Raw genomic sequence first — 15,480 nt, 5'->3', positions numbered from 1 at the left:
CATATATATCCGCGTCTCCATACATATCCGGTTTTATTATTTAATTCAGGAGGGAGAGGAAGCCAGAGAGACGCGAGATCCATGCGGGTGTATTGCACCTTTGTACGCGTCTCCTTATAAGAGATATGCACTCGAAACGCCAATGTGTTGCTTAATAATGTTTCTCACTAGCTGAGACTGTCATTAATATAATCTATATCTTAATATGTCAAATAAATCACACTATCTCTCGAGCTCTAATTCTGTCAAAATTTTGTACGCTCTCTTCTCATGTTATACAAGGTGTTTCTTAATAAGTGTGAAAAATTTTAGGAGATGATTCTTTGTCGAAAATTAAGGGGAGTGTTTCATATAAATATTAAAAAGTTCTAATAAAAAATTGAATAGGGGTTGCTAGTTTTTATCCCCTTGTAACAATATGAGAGGCTGAAAAATATTAATAAATAGGCTTTTTACTAGTAGAAAATATCCATCTAATTCCATTTTTTTAACTTGTTCCAAATTTGAGAAAAAAATAAAAACCTAATTTTTTTTCCCCATTTTTGGAAGAGTGTAACTCCACAGGGAGGGATGTAAGAGTATATGTTTATTTGAAAAATCCCTTTTAATTTTCGATAAAGAATCATCTCCTAAAATTTTTCGCACTTATTAAGAAACACCTTGTATAATTAAAATATTTACAACAAATCGATAATAATACAGCATTCGCATTATACAGCATTCTTTCAATTATCAATATATCAAATCAATTTTAATTTTTTAAATTAATTTTCTATATCGAATAAATAGACTAAAACAAACTATTAATTTACAAAACAAACATAGTAATCGACAAATTAAATTTATTTAACTCTAAAAACCTTTAAACTTCATATTTTCTTTGTTGAATCATGACTTGCCTGTGAATGTATTATGATAGACGATAGCAAACGTTTGACAATAGACACTTCACGAAGAAAGATCGTGAGAGAAATAGATATTATTTGATTAATATACGTGTGGTTAAAATGTAACATTTGATATACGTTAATATATGTATCTTTATCAAATGTGTGGGCATTAAAAAATGTGCAATTATTAAATTTTATCGATCAAGTATTTGCATCATGTATCGTATATGATATCGCCTATAATAATTTTTTTGTGTTATTATATAAAAAATAATAATTATGCATATCATTACAGTTAATTAAATACAGATATTGTTTCTCTGAGGACTCTGCTATCTAAAACTATCTTGTTTCGCTGGCTGACTGAACATGTGTTCGAATGAATAATGGACACCCTTTGAGATGTATATTTTTTATCCTGTAACACACCACGCATTTCATTACACAATTTAATATAACTTTATACAATTGAATTTTTATCAGAATTATTCCTTTAATCATATCTAGTTAATTCTGTTAATAATAAAATATCGAAACGTCAAAGAAAATCATAGATACATTTTAGTATCAATTTAATAATCATTCTTTTATCTTTTTAATTTTTTTTTAAATTACAAAAATTATAATTTTTTAAATAATTACATAAAAAATCACATCTGCATTCCAATCGAGAAAATCATAGATATATTTTAATATAAATTTAATAATCATTCTTTTATCTTTTCAATTTTTTTTAAATTACGAAAATTATAATTTTTTAAATAATTACATAAAAAATCACATCTGCATCCCAACCGAGAAAATCATAGATATATTTTAGTATCAATTTAATAATCATTCTTTTATCTTTTCAATTTTTTTTAAATTACGAAAATGATTATTTTTTAAATAATTACATAAAAAATCACATCTGCATCCCAACCGAGAAAATCATAGATATATTTTAGTATCAATTTAATAATCATTCTTTTATCTTTTCAATTTTTTTTAAATTACGAAAATGATTATTTTTTAAATAATTACATAAAAAATCACATCTGCATCCCACTCGAGGTTTCATCCTGTTTTCCCGATTGCGCGACGCGCCTTCGAAAAGGAGGGAATCACGCCGATTTGTCTATATTGACAATGAAATACGAGTGAAAAAAAAAATCGTCGCCTAGAAAGTCTCTGATCGCGCGAGGCGCGACGATTCCTCTCCTCGCGCTCGCTCTTCCCGCGGACAAATATGTAATGCGATATGCGCGCGTGTATACGTGAACCATGCCACGCCACGCGGAGTCGAGCGGAGCGAGTGTGTGCCCGGGAGTACAAAGGGGGCACGCCAATATAGTTTTAAAACGGAATCGAGCGAGAGCGCGAGTCGCGAGACGGGGGGCGCGGGAAGGCCGGAGGAGAGGCGAGCAAAAGCAAGTCCGAGCGAGTAACAGTGGGCGACCCTGCTGCCGGCTGCCGACAGCATTCCTATAACACAGCGCGACCCACACATCGGGCACAATACACGATACTCATACCAACCGCATCAACCACACATACGTGCGCGCGCACACACACACGCGAGCGCACCACACGTACAGTATCGGACTGCGCGGCATCGCCGCCCTTGGGAACCGCGATAAGCTACGAGAGGACAGACGGATTCTCATGAATCGATTATACGCGTCGAATTGTGTCGAATTAAAATCAATAATTAAAATAATAAAAAAGGAGAGCACTCGGATAGCACAAAATATTGTTGTAACATTGCAGTAATATTGTAATATTGCCGCAATATTGCTGCAATGTTACAACAATGTTCTATGCTGGATGGGTAGATTTCATTTGAAATATTGTTCTCACGCGTCGTCTTTGGGGCCTAATAACCGTGTATGCGAGGTATTTGCGTCGAAGGTCGACGCTGGGTTCGACGAGGCGTGCGATTTCTCCTCCGACGAATCTTCGAAATTCGATAGAAACGAAATACAAAAAGTGTTCGAGGTTCTCTGCCGGATTGATCCACGCCTGGCGCAGGCGTGGAGAGCGAGAGAACCCGATGGCTTTCCATGGCGTTGGCCGTGCGCTAGGAAATTAGGCGGAATCTCTCCTCCAGCCGTTAGTTGGGCTCGAGTGAATTATACGCTGTCTCTCGACTATGCAGCATTCTCGGCTCGCTATCCACGTGTGTGGGTGCGGTATCGGTATTTTTTATAACGGCTAAGAAGAACCTTCCTTCACGCGTATTCGGAGTCGGAGGACTTTCTTTTAGAAACGTCAAAATTTAGAAATAAATAAATAAATAAATAAATATCTAATGATGCCAAATAAAAGCTACGCGTAATTCTCAGAGGCAGAATTTCAAAGGTTTACTTTTCGGAAGGACAATCAGGCCGACCCGTAATATTTCGTCAACGTCGAATCGAAATCGATTCTCGACTCGGGCTCGGCGAGCGTTTACGACGATCCTGTCAGCGCGGCGACGTAACACGACGCGTTGCGTCGCTCGACCGCTGTTGTGGGACGCCGTTGCAGCTTCGTGCATCCTCGTGACTGCTCGACTCGGCTATGTGCACCGTCCTCCCGTCGAGTATCAACGAACGAATAGCACATACAGACGCGCGCGCGCACACACACACACACACACACGCATGCATGCATATACGTGCACTACTCGACATATCGCTCTCTCTTTTCCTCTTTGTTTCTCCTTCTCTTTCCCACTTTTCTCCTTCTCCCTCTTCGTCCTCTCTCTCATTATTATATCTTTTTATACTTGCATCCCTGTTTAGTTTGTTTTACTCGCTTTTATACATGGCACTGCACAAATGCAATCTGCAGTTTTCCTTGCCGAGCCACGTGAATCGACGAGCTATTTTGTGGCGAACTGACACACGCTTTTAACAGATTGTCAAACCTCTCTTCCCACGTGTATATATTTTTTTCGTATAATTTTCCCGTATTTTATATCTCGCTTTCGCAATTATCTCTAATATTCGTAGTTACCGTAATTCTTGCTTATATCAAATGTTTACGTTTGTTATACAATTTTCCACCAGTCATATCAGAGATATAAATTAGCTCTTTGTAACGGTCTTAACGTTTTGCCGTAGTCTACAACTTGTCTTTCCTAGTTATTATCTTACCACCCACGCGCTCCTAATCTTGTACTTTAATCAAATATGAGTGAACAACGACGCGTAATATTGCGTTTCTAGAATTCCATTAATCGATCGCTCGTTAATTTCTTCTTCGAACAATTATTTTGAAAAACTTTGCAATCTCATAACGTTTAAAAAATATATATATTTGTCTCTTTCTTTTTTTCGAGTCTCTCAAACGCGCACAAGAGAGAGAGAGGGAGAGAGAGGATGCAGCGACTCCGAATAATACAACGCTTTTGAGCGACGCGGAAGACCGATGATCGACCGGGGGTTAAAGCAGATCGTGGTTGCCAAGGCAACTCCCGTTCTCGATGGACCACTTCCGGTTTCGACGTCCCTCGTCGAATGTGGCCCGTGCCACACGAGGCGCCCTCGCCCTCGCCCGCGTCCACGTCCGCCTCTCACCGCTTCCCGCTCACGGATCGGATCGGAGCAGCGCACGCGCTCGATAGCGCAGCCTCGAATGCGCTCTAGCCGCGACCGATTGGAAGGACGATGAGCCGCGTGAAAGGACATCCGGGAAACTGGAACGGGGAGAAACTCGGAGAGTGTCTAGTAGCGCGGCCGCCGCGCGTCACGAGGAGATCGATGGCACTCCGGGTATATCGCGGGATCGATCTCGATCTCGATCGTCCGCGAGAATCGCGACGAATCCGCGCGAAAATCGCGGTCACCGGGATCCCCGGCGTGGGAAACGTTTGGACAACTTTGGGCCATGCCCCCCGTGTTTCCTCTCGCTCGCTGCGCTCGCGCCGCGAGCGTTTGACAGCAATGCATAACGAGGAAAAATATTACTATGATGTAACGCGCGGCGCGTTTGTGTTCGGGCTCGCGACGTATGCACGTGCTTTACGTGCTTCGACTTTCTACTTTGCTCATTTGCGTATCGACAACACTTTTTTCACATTCCTCTTACAATATTCGAGATGGAGCAAGATAAAGTATAATTTGTATAATGCACAGTACATGCAGACAAATTTGCGGAATAAAATATTTACGGAATGTGTAAAGAAGTATTTTGTTTATCACGCATTTTCCCGTACAAATGTTTTGCGAGAGATTTCTTTCTTTTTTCTTTTGTTACAAGTATTTTGGAAAATTGATAAAAAAAAAGGAAGTAAATATTAATCGTGCGATATAAAATTAATTTAGAAATTATCAAATTGATAATTTCCAACGGATGTCTTGAATTTGCACGTATTAATTTCAATTATTTTAAATCCAATCTCATTTATATGTAATTCGTAAAGAAATTTAGCTCAACTAAGACTCAAATCTATATCGATCTGCAGCAATCCCGTTGTTTTGATGCTCCGAATTTTTCAACGACTCACTAAAATAGCATTTGGACGAGAGACGATTCGATAGCGTAAATATGGCACGGTCGACTCGAAACGTTTCGCATAAATAATTACAGGATATTAATAAATTGCATCATCATCGATCGAGCAATTTTTTAAGTATCAAGCACAGATTCGCTTCAGGATATACTAACACGAAGAAACAGATTATTTTCCATTCGCGTATCACAGATAGGAGGTCTCGTTTCTCGCGGAGCGCAATCTGTTTGCGGAGAGCGCGTGGACGAGCGTGGCATAAGAAAATAGTCGCGTACATAAGCGCGCGCACGGACAGAAAACGAGAGGGTGAAGAGGGAAAAAGGCAGAGGCAGATAGACAGACAGAGAGAGAAAGAGAGAGAGAGAGAGAGAGGAGGGAGAAAAGAGGGGAACAAAAAGAAAGAGAGATCTCGAAGTTACCTGTTCGCACGCCAACGATAATGCAGTCGAGCACTCCGGGCCCCCGTGTCAACGATCGGCGAACGGCCACGAATCTCGACGTGTGTACGTCCGTCTAAATGTTCCTACCTGAGAACCTTACGCCACCCAGCTGCCCTCTCTCTCTCTCTTTCTCGCTCTTGCTCTCGCTCTCTCTCTCTCTCTCTCTCTCGGTTTCTCTCTCTCTCTTTCTCCCCCTTGCATTCCCGCGCGGAGTAAAGACACAACCAGATTGTGCTATCTCGAGGGGGCCGACCCCGCGTGTGCGTTCATTTTGCTTCTGGTCCGCAACCGTGAGACGAACGCTCTTCGCGACGTTGTAAAACGACGGCTCTTGCTGCTGCTCGCGAACGAGACGTGCATCTCGCGGTGCATCGGTTGGGGCGTGAAATTAGCGCGTCGCTCGAAAAATTCAGATCCCCTTGCACTGGTTATTTGTCATGCAAACTTTTATACATTTGTCAAATCTCAAGCCGTTCAACCCCTCCGAGCCATTTTATTTCATTTTCATCAATCTATCGATATTCTTAAACTAATGTAAACTCGACTAACATAATGTAAGCCGTCGCAATGAAATAATATAACTGATAACAATTTTAATTTCCTCGACCAACGCTTATTATCTTATAAGAAATTTGCAAAAATTTAGTACTATTATTCCAAATACGGTTCATTGGTATACTTTTAAAAATGACTATCCCGCTACAAATCTTCTTAGGTCCTTACTTTAGAAACCTCTGTTCCAACAGCGGGTTTACCAACCCGGGTAATAGCCCGACCCGATTGTCCCGAACTTTGATCTGGGAAATGTGGTCGTATCGTGGTTATATCGACGATCTTGCTTCCGATTGTCCCCGTTAAGGAAAAGACGGGGGAGATTCGCCGGGCGTGCGCCGCGAGAAATCAGAGTTCGCCATTAAAGCGTCACGTCGTGAAATAATGCGCGACCTAAACACAAACGAGGCGGTTACACCCACCGCGAGGCTAAAGCCACCGCGCGCACGGAGAAAGCAAAAGGAATTTCGCAGCCGCGATATCTCTCACCGCGGCATTATTTTCCCTTCACCGTGCCACCTGCCGTTCTCCGACATTGCGCCGCGATTTTCAGAGGCGCAACGAGAGATCGGGATGCGGAAAGAGGAAGACAGACGAGCGTAAAGGGAGAGGTTTTTATTAGGAATCCTCTCTAAAACGCTCCGTCGTATCAATAATCGTGGTAAACGAATAAAAGTAAAAGTTACACGAATAAGTAAAATTCGTGTTAAATAGAAAATGGAGAGCAATGGGTAGAAAAAGTAATCGAATAATTATATTCGAGTGGGTAAAAGTGAAATAACAATTCCAATTCCTCATCGAGGAAACGAAAAGATTGCGCTCGATACTATCGAGAGTGGAGGAATCGCGAGTGTCTCTCATCTGACAGACCGGGAGAGATCGAGGCAGAGAAAGAGACAGGGGGAGAGAGAGAGAGAGAGATCGAAAGCTGTACGCGCACGTTGGCGGCGGCCGCTTATTCATACATCTACCACATCTTCATTAGAGAAGCGCACACGAAGCCGCGGATGATTTTGCAGGATCTGCTTTCTGGCCTCCGATGGACCGGTATACGCGCACCCGACCGACCATCGGCTTCCCCCATACACCACGTATATTTATATTCGCGCGTACACATACGCGTACGTGCGTGCACGAGCATACTTAACATACGCGCGAGAGCGGCCAATTCCCACCGTGTCGCCGCGACGGGGTGTAAGTTCCTCTCCCGACGATGTGTTCTGTAATACGTATAGGTGGACGCGCACACGCACATAGAATCGTCCACGTATATAGAATTGCCGCTCGTTGCGCGAGTTCGTTCGTCCGTACGTTCCTTGCCTCGAGACCGCTTCAGGTTGTCCGGTTGTGTGCGCGGCCAGGGCTCCCACCAGCGCGAGCGCGCGACCTAGCCTTCTTACCCGCCCACCTACTCTATCGAGCAATCCACAAATGCATTCTTTCCTTCTTCCCATCTGTCTCTCTCTCTCTCTCTCTCGTCCCGGCTGCTGTCTCTCTCCTTTCCATCGCCAACGTCTCTCCGACTAGGCAGCGTATGCATCGCGCGGTCTCCTCTTCTCTTCTCTTCGTCCTCTCTTTTTTTCTTCCACGCTCTCTGCCTTTCCTCTTTCCTCCCCCTGCCCTCGCTTCTCCTTCCCCCCGCGTCCTCCCTCCCCGTCTGTTCTCCGTTCCGTCTCTTCTCACCGTATCTCTACGTCGAGTTTTAAAGTGTCGTGAAGCCAGAGTACGAGACGGGACAGTCAGAGCCGGGCCACGTAACTATATATGTATGCGTGTGTGTGTGTGTGTCTTCCTTGTACACACAGGTTACAGATGCACCTCGTGATATACGTTTATGTTCGCGCGGGTGCGGGCGCACGCTCGCGTGTATGCATACACGTACGTGTTCGAGGCATGGACCGGAGAAGTAGAGTCTCTCTGCTTCTCCGTCGTTCTCTCGTTCCTTCCTTGTCGTAAACCCCCTTGTGTCTCGGTTCCTCCTTCGCCTCTCGCCTTGTTCACCCTCTCTCTCTCTCTCTCTCTCTCTCTCTCTCTCTGTCTTCCCCTCTCTACCCGTCCTCTCTCTCTCTCTCTCTTTCTCTCTCTCTCTCTCTCTCTTCGACCCGCATGAGCCCTTCCTCCCACTCGTCTTGGCCGAACGATCGGCGTTTCAACGTTAGACCTTACATGCTTGGCATACCTGTAAACGAGCGCGTAAGTCCACTCAATATACATACCGATGAGCGGAGAAATCTGTCCGAAAACCTGTCACGAGTTGTCCTTACGAGTGTTGTGAGATAGACGCTGAAAGATGCGACGGAAAAATGTTTCCCTCTTCGTGTTTATTGGTAGCTCTTGGGCGATGATGATCCTAGTCGTCCTGAAAGCTGTGATGTCAATCAGAATGGCATTCCAGCAATTATAAACAGCAATTATATATAAAGATTATTTCCTCGATATACTGCACATATAGATTCTAGAATTAACATTATATTAATTATTTTATACAAGTAAGAATGTATCTTTACTAATTAAATTTTAGAGTGCAATTAAATGAAAAATATTGATGTCATTTAAAGTAAATTTTTCTGCCTACATGTTTACTCCTGCAGGTTTTATTTATCGTTAGAAAGATCTACTCACACGCATGTTTAAAAAAGATGTAACAAAATATTATAATTTATAAAAAGTATATCATATTTTTAATTAAATTTCTGCGCATTGAATAAAGTTAATACATCTCTTTATCATTATTTAATGAAAAATATTTCAGATATTTAATAAATTATATATATATATATATATATATATATATATATATGTATTGTATAAAATGTGCAACATATTTATATTATATCCAATCTGTTATCGTACATCTCGTCGCGATGAAATTTAATAAAAAAATAATGATCCTCTAAGATCTACGAAATTGTCCTAGCATGATAACAAGTTCCTAAATTTGAGCACCCTCGAGTGAGTAATAATATGTGATTGTATTATAATATATAAGGGGGAATCTCTCGTGGATCAATTTTCACTGTAGCGTCTGTCAAGGCCACGTTGATTCCGTAATCATGAATCATCTTACTCCATGTGTGCCTATTGTTCAGGGATTGTGTTATAAGCGTACAATCGAGATATCGCTCCCCCTTGTATACACCGAGGTCTCTTACAAACCGTCTATATCAATATCAAAATTCGCGGGGACAGTCCACAAAAAAAATGTAACAAAAGCAATCTCGATTTTTAAGGATTTTCCGGATTTTTAATATCGATAAATGTATGAAATATTCGAGAAAACACTACGCGTGTAGATTTTCTTGTATCACATCATGGGACCCGACTATCCCTCCATTCGATCCCGGCACCCCTAAAAAATACTCCCATCCGCCATGTTTCATCGTATACTTAACAAGCTATTCCCGCGGCTCGGGAATCTCTCTGTCTCTCTCTCTTTCTCTCTCGTGCATGTTATGTATTCTACGTATGCAAACACGGGTTTCGCCACATTCCGCCCATCCTCGAGCACTCCTTATCGATAGTTTTCTAGACCGAGCCGCGATAGAGGCGAGCATGTACCGGTCCGAGGAAGGTAAGGCTCCTCGGATCGCGATGATCGCGCGAGGGTTACCTCGCCATCGGCTCGGAACGTCACTTACGGGCTGCGTGCATAATATATGCTGCTATTCGGCATTCACGGTGGTAAATATCGCGCCGTAATATCCGCGGATTCCCGGCGTGCCGTGCGGAGGAGTCGTGTATGATGAAGCGAATGAGCGGCCGGGGACAACGAATGGATGATGAGACATCGCGGGAACCCGGCGCGTTTACGATTCTACAAATAATCCTCGCGTCCGCAAGCCATTTTTCTCGCTCGCGCCCTTCGCCGCAGGATACTCCCCGGGAGGAGGATGATTCTCGCAAGGAAAATCGCGAGAATGACAATCTCCTTTCCGCGTCTCGTTCATATAGTTCCCCTGTAGTTGGACGAGGAACACGTAAAGTCTGATACCAGCGGAGAGAACGACGTAAGGTAGGTCACTTATACGTCCTGCGTCGAGTATAGTCGTTCGGTTTTATGGGAATACGCTGATAATTATGCAATGAGTAACAGACTGGAAAACCGCGTCCGATACGTCGCCGCTTTCGTGACAAAGTCGATTTTTATCGGCAAAGAACCTTGTTGGAAGAGGTTTCTTCCACATCGTGCATGTGAACAATTTTAATGCATATTTGAAGGTAATTATAATTACGAAGCTAAATCCTCGAGTAAAGGATACAAGATTTTTCAATTCTAGCATTCTGAGCAAAATAAATTTATTTTATTTTAAATATTTATTTATTTTTTATACCTTCACATATCTAAAAAAATAATTTAAGTATCTCAAAAAATCTTTTTACGAAATTTAATACTCTTTTTGACGGTGTCATCAAAAAAATTTGTTAAATGATTAATTATTATCTTAATACAATTTCTCAAATGCCATGTATCCATAACATGCACACGGTTTGGCAATGCGAGTAATGGCTGCGTATCTAAGTACCTATCTTCTCGTACGGTGAAATTCCTTGCTTGCATTCTGACGTGACTCGCTACGTTCGGTCTCAGGTCGCCTTGGCGCTATTCCCGACACGTCATTGATCTTTTCCGTGGTACGAAAGTGCTTCGCAACATCCAATCGCTATAATATTATTGTTGAATAATTATATTAGATTATATGTGATTAATATTTTAATTATTCAAATCTCAATTTCGATAAAATAGTATCAATTAGAAAATATCGTAATTATCTATTAACATGTGTAATCTCTCATCTTACACATAATATCGAAAGTTTCTCACATGGGGATGCAAGCCCGAAATAGCAACTTTACGAGGACGAGAAAAATATTTTCAAATTCGAATTTTATACATAAAAATGCAATTTGTACATATTTTAGTTAAAAGGGCAGGAATATTAATATTTCATTTAATATCTTTTTTCCAAAAAAAATTTATATATAATATCTTAATATCTTATTTTTCAAAAATTTAATATCCCTTTGTTATGAAATCTCGATATATTATACATATATAAGATAGCCTTCATGATAAAAAATTTCACTTAAAGTCAAAGTAGTGTTTATGGCATTAACATACGTTTATAATATTCAAAAAGATTTTTCTAAATATTAATATCTTAATAATTGACACTGCATGTTTACAGTCTAAGTTTTACATGAAAAGTGTAATCATAAGAGGTTTTCTCCATAAAAAAAAATTCAGATAAATTAAAGAATTTGCACATTTTATGCAAAACGCATCGGCTTAACGTATACGTGGTGTTTATAAAGTTTTATATATAATTATATTAAAAGTTTATAAACATTTTTCACATCATATATATATCATATATATATATATATATATATATATATATATACACACACACACATAAGGATACCCTTGTCCAAGGGTTAATATTACACATTTCAATAACTACTATAACCGATATTTCAATACCCACTCCTCGCGTTATTAATACTTGCCCGACAACTCCGGCCTGGCTTTTCTCTCGTAATTCCGATCAGCAGCTTAAGCTACATGCCTAGTTGAGTAAAAACAACTTCGCCTAAAATAAAGTCTCGGATTATAACGTCTCATGCTGTACTATACATCATCTTTTTGCATCGATATCTTTGTATTTATGTACTTTTTATTACAACCAACAGCAACTTGCTATGATATCAAAACTATGTGATTTCAAATTTTAAAATTATTATTATTTATCGTATCAGCAAAAGAAGATTCTAAAGAATATAGATTATAAAATTTCTTCAACTTTATTAAAAAAAAAAGATTTGACATACGTTTGTAATTTTTTGCGACACATTATTTCATGAATTTATATAATCTAATCATATGGATAATTCGAGAGAGAAAAGCCAGTGCTCTAATTATCTTTCTCTCTCTCCCTTATTTAAAATTGCGAGTCCCATGAGGTCCCATGACACTCATATTTGGCAAAAATTGTGCGTGCCATTAGCATATTAGCAGCTTCTTTGTAAACGTTGTTCAGTTAAACGTTGCTCGATTTTAATAGACCTGTCGACAAGACTCGCTCGAGCGGAGCCAGTCGCAAATTGGCGGATCTCGGTGACGCACGCCCGGTATTCTCTTCGTCCTTACCACTTAACGTAACGTGGTTCTCTCGCCCGTGGTTCGGTCGGAGATCAGCCGCTCGGCGTCAGACTGGGGACGTCAGCGACCCCGCTTCCTCGACCTCCGCCTAAGCGAGAGAGCCACCTACACGGCTCTCACACCTACTCGGAGCACTTACATGTCCGTTCGGCCGGCGGGGGAGCGTGATCTCCACACGGACAAACCGCACGGAGACCACTGGCTAACGGGCCGAGCAAGCCGAGCGCGCCTGTCGGCAACGCGCCACTACACGCGTCAACGCTTGCGCACTCGATAGCACGCGGTAAATATTATGTGTACGCAGGTATATGTAACTTACAACAAAAAGTTACGTGTACGAAAATATGTTTATTTATTTTCAATATATTTATTTCCTAAAATCTACTATTATTCCCCTTTGCAAAAATACTATTGTTATTCTTGCTATTATTTCTCTGCAAAAATCCTACTATTAAAATCTACTATTATTCCTGCAAAAATCCTACTATTATTCCTTTATAAAAAAAATGTCAAAAGAGAAATCATATCTTTGACTATCCCTAATTTCTAATTAAATTTTATAAATAATTTTCAAAAATAATTTACTTAAAATTAATTGAAAAATAGAATATACGATTCTCCTCTTTATTTGATGAATACTCCCTTATTTTTAACTGTTCATTTTAGTATTTCAACATTTTCGTACAAAGACGTAATTGATTATATATATGTTTGCATAGACGTAAATTTTTGCTACGATATTTTGCTGTGCGAAAGACGATGAACGTGAATCTCGGTACTTTCGCATACATAGACCGTTGTCAAGGCACATCCGCCGTGTTCGCATACTCGAATCAACGGTGTATATCAGTCGAGCATTTATCCAAGTACTAGTGTGTTCCTAGAGAGAATCGTTATAGTCCAACTTGCGTCCGCTTATCGTCCAAGTGTGCTCGACGCGTATAGGCAAATTCATGACATTAACGAGCGTGATGCAAATGTAGCTTATAGTAGTTTTAGCTTGTACATTTATATATCTCATATATCTTTCATACCGTCCGTGAATTATTAATTGTATCCGAAATGTTTCTTGTCAGGAATCTAATACATAGTTAACTGAACAAATTTCTAGTTACTGGCATTCGACACATTTTAAACGTTTAAAAAATTGTATCATAAATAAACAATTTTCGGAAGAATAAATAATTTTTCAAAGCTATAAATTTATATATATATATATATATATATATATATATATTTTTTTTTTTTTATGAGGTTTCTTTTCAATGTTCTCTGAAACGATGTGTGTGTATGTGTAACTATCATTTATATCACGGTTGAATGAAAAAATATCGCAAGATATATCATTTTCTGAAATACTTTGCGCGTAGGTGGAGTCTACAAATACTACAAGATAGACGAATGGAAAATTCAGCGCTCTCGAAAAGTAAAAAAAAAAAAAGATATTAGAATCTCGCATGGTATCTTTGAACATACAGATTATTTTGAATATAAAATTAGTGCTTTTAAACATGCAGCAAGTCTTCATAGGTATGACATATGCATTCGATCGTATTTATACACAAGTACCTCTTAGCGCAAGTATATATACTCACCGATGTTTATTTCATATTTTGTCGAACCACTCATAAAATGAAACACACGAATATCGAATTCGTATTCGAACTACTCGCTCACAAGAGTCGTTTCAGATTGCAAATATTTCGCAACAAAACGATGTACGAGATACCCGCGCGGAAGTTTCTAACGATTCATATTTTCCTGAGAAATACAGTTGAAAAATTTTATTTAAAGAAACGTTCATTGTTTTAAAAATGAAAAACTATCAAAGTTAAGTGAGCTGATAATCACTTTGGGACCAGTTGATAGATAGGGTTAGCTATCGCCATAGTATTACCACAGTAGCAACTCGTTGTCTCCACTTAAGATTATAATCCCAAGTAGAGAACCTAACTGTAGTTTTCAGAAACTAAACTCTAACTATAGTCATACCTATAGACTTAGTTACATACAAGCATCCCTTAAACGTGTTGGGGAACGTATTGCTATTTTCGTGGAAATTGCTGGAAACGTGCGAAATGTGCGACACTAGAATCAATAGTATACAATACGAAACACGATACACACGATTCTCCTGGTTCAATGAAATAAATGGATAGCAAATTAACCGAAGATGCATAAAATAAAAAAATTGCGTGGGAGGTGAAGCATCTTACACTAAGGTATCTCTCCTAAGGCTCCCCAATCAATAACGACCACCCCATTTAAATCCTCAGCGTACCATCTCCCTCTCTCTCTCTTTCTCTCTCTATCTCTCCCTCTTTCTGTCTCTCGAAGAGGCATATTATTACCATCTATAGAAATCGTTCACGAGCCATCGAAATCACGTGATTTATGTGATTGCTCGCGCGACTACGCCTCGTATATACGTTCTCTTACGTGTATGTACATAAGAAGAAACTGTGCGTTCCTCTCGAGCGGCAGGGACAGTGGGTGGGGACCGTAGGGGAGAGGGCCCAGGGAACGGCCGTATGGAGAAGCTCGGGACGATCGGGATGCTAATTCGTTTTGCTCGCTTCCTCGGCCGCTTCGTCCTTTTCTGCGAATGCAGATCGTCGGCGGACGCGGCGTCGTGGAATGCGTTCCGAGGGCGTGCGCGAGGGCGAAAGAATAAAGGCACGGAAGATTATGAGTATATTTCATTCACGATTTCCCGGAGAGGATCGATGCCAAACGCAGCGTAATACTATTATGCTCCTCTTGTGCGATTCTTTATTCGGAAAGTGCGTATTCGTGCACGTTTTTATACGACTCGAATGTCGATAAAACCGATTCGCCGAAACAGGTTTTGTAAGTTTCATGAAGACGAGACACGCTCCGATGAATCTCGATCGCTTGAATGATTAGTATATTTTAATAGCGAAAATAGATATCGCGGATTATTTATCGTTGTCGTATATT

General features: G+C 40.3%; 1 long non-coding RNA gene across 1 annotated transcript; it reads right to left on the bottom strand.

Annotated features, from left to right (window-relative positions):
- Positions 1-1,127: 1,127 nt before the first annotated feature.
- Positions 1,128-12,665, bottom strand: LOC105257042. The gene is made up of 4 exons (XR_889636.3): positions 12,508-12,665; positions 10,883-11,020; positions 8,576-8,725; positions 1,128-1,308 (listed from the first exon to the last, which is right to left on the bottom strand). It is a non-coding gene; the product is annotated as an uncharacterized LOC105257042 (long non-coding RNA).
- Between the last annotated feature and the right edge of the window lie 2,815 nt (positions 12,666-15,480).

The sequence above is a fragment of the Camponotus floridanus genome, unplaced genomic scaffold (assembly GCF_003227725.1).
Source record: "Camponotus floridanus strain SB8 unplaced genomic scaffold, Cflo_v7.5 scaffold26, whole genome shotgun sequence".
NCBI classification, from domain to species: Eukaryota; Metazoa; Arthropoda; class Insecta; order Hymenoptera; family Formicidae; genus Camponotus; species Camponotus floridanus.
Note: the sequence above shows the minus strand (reverse complement) of the source record. Positions and strands in the feature narration are given on the sequence as shown.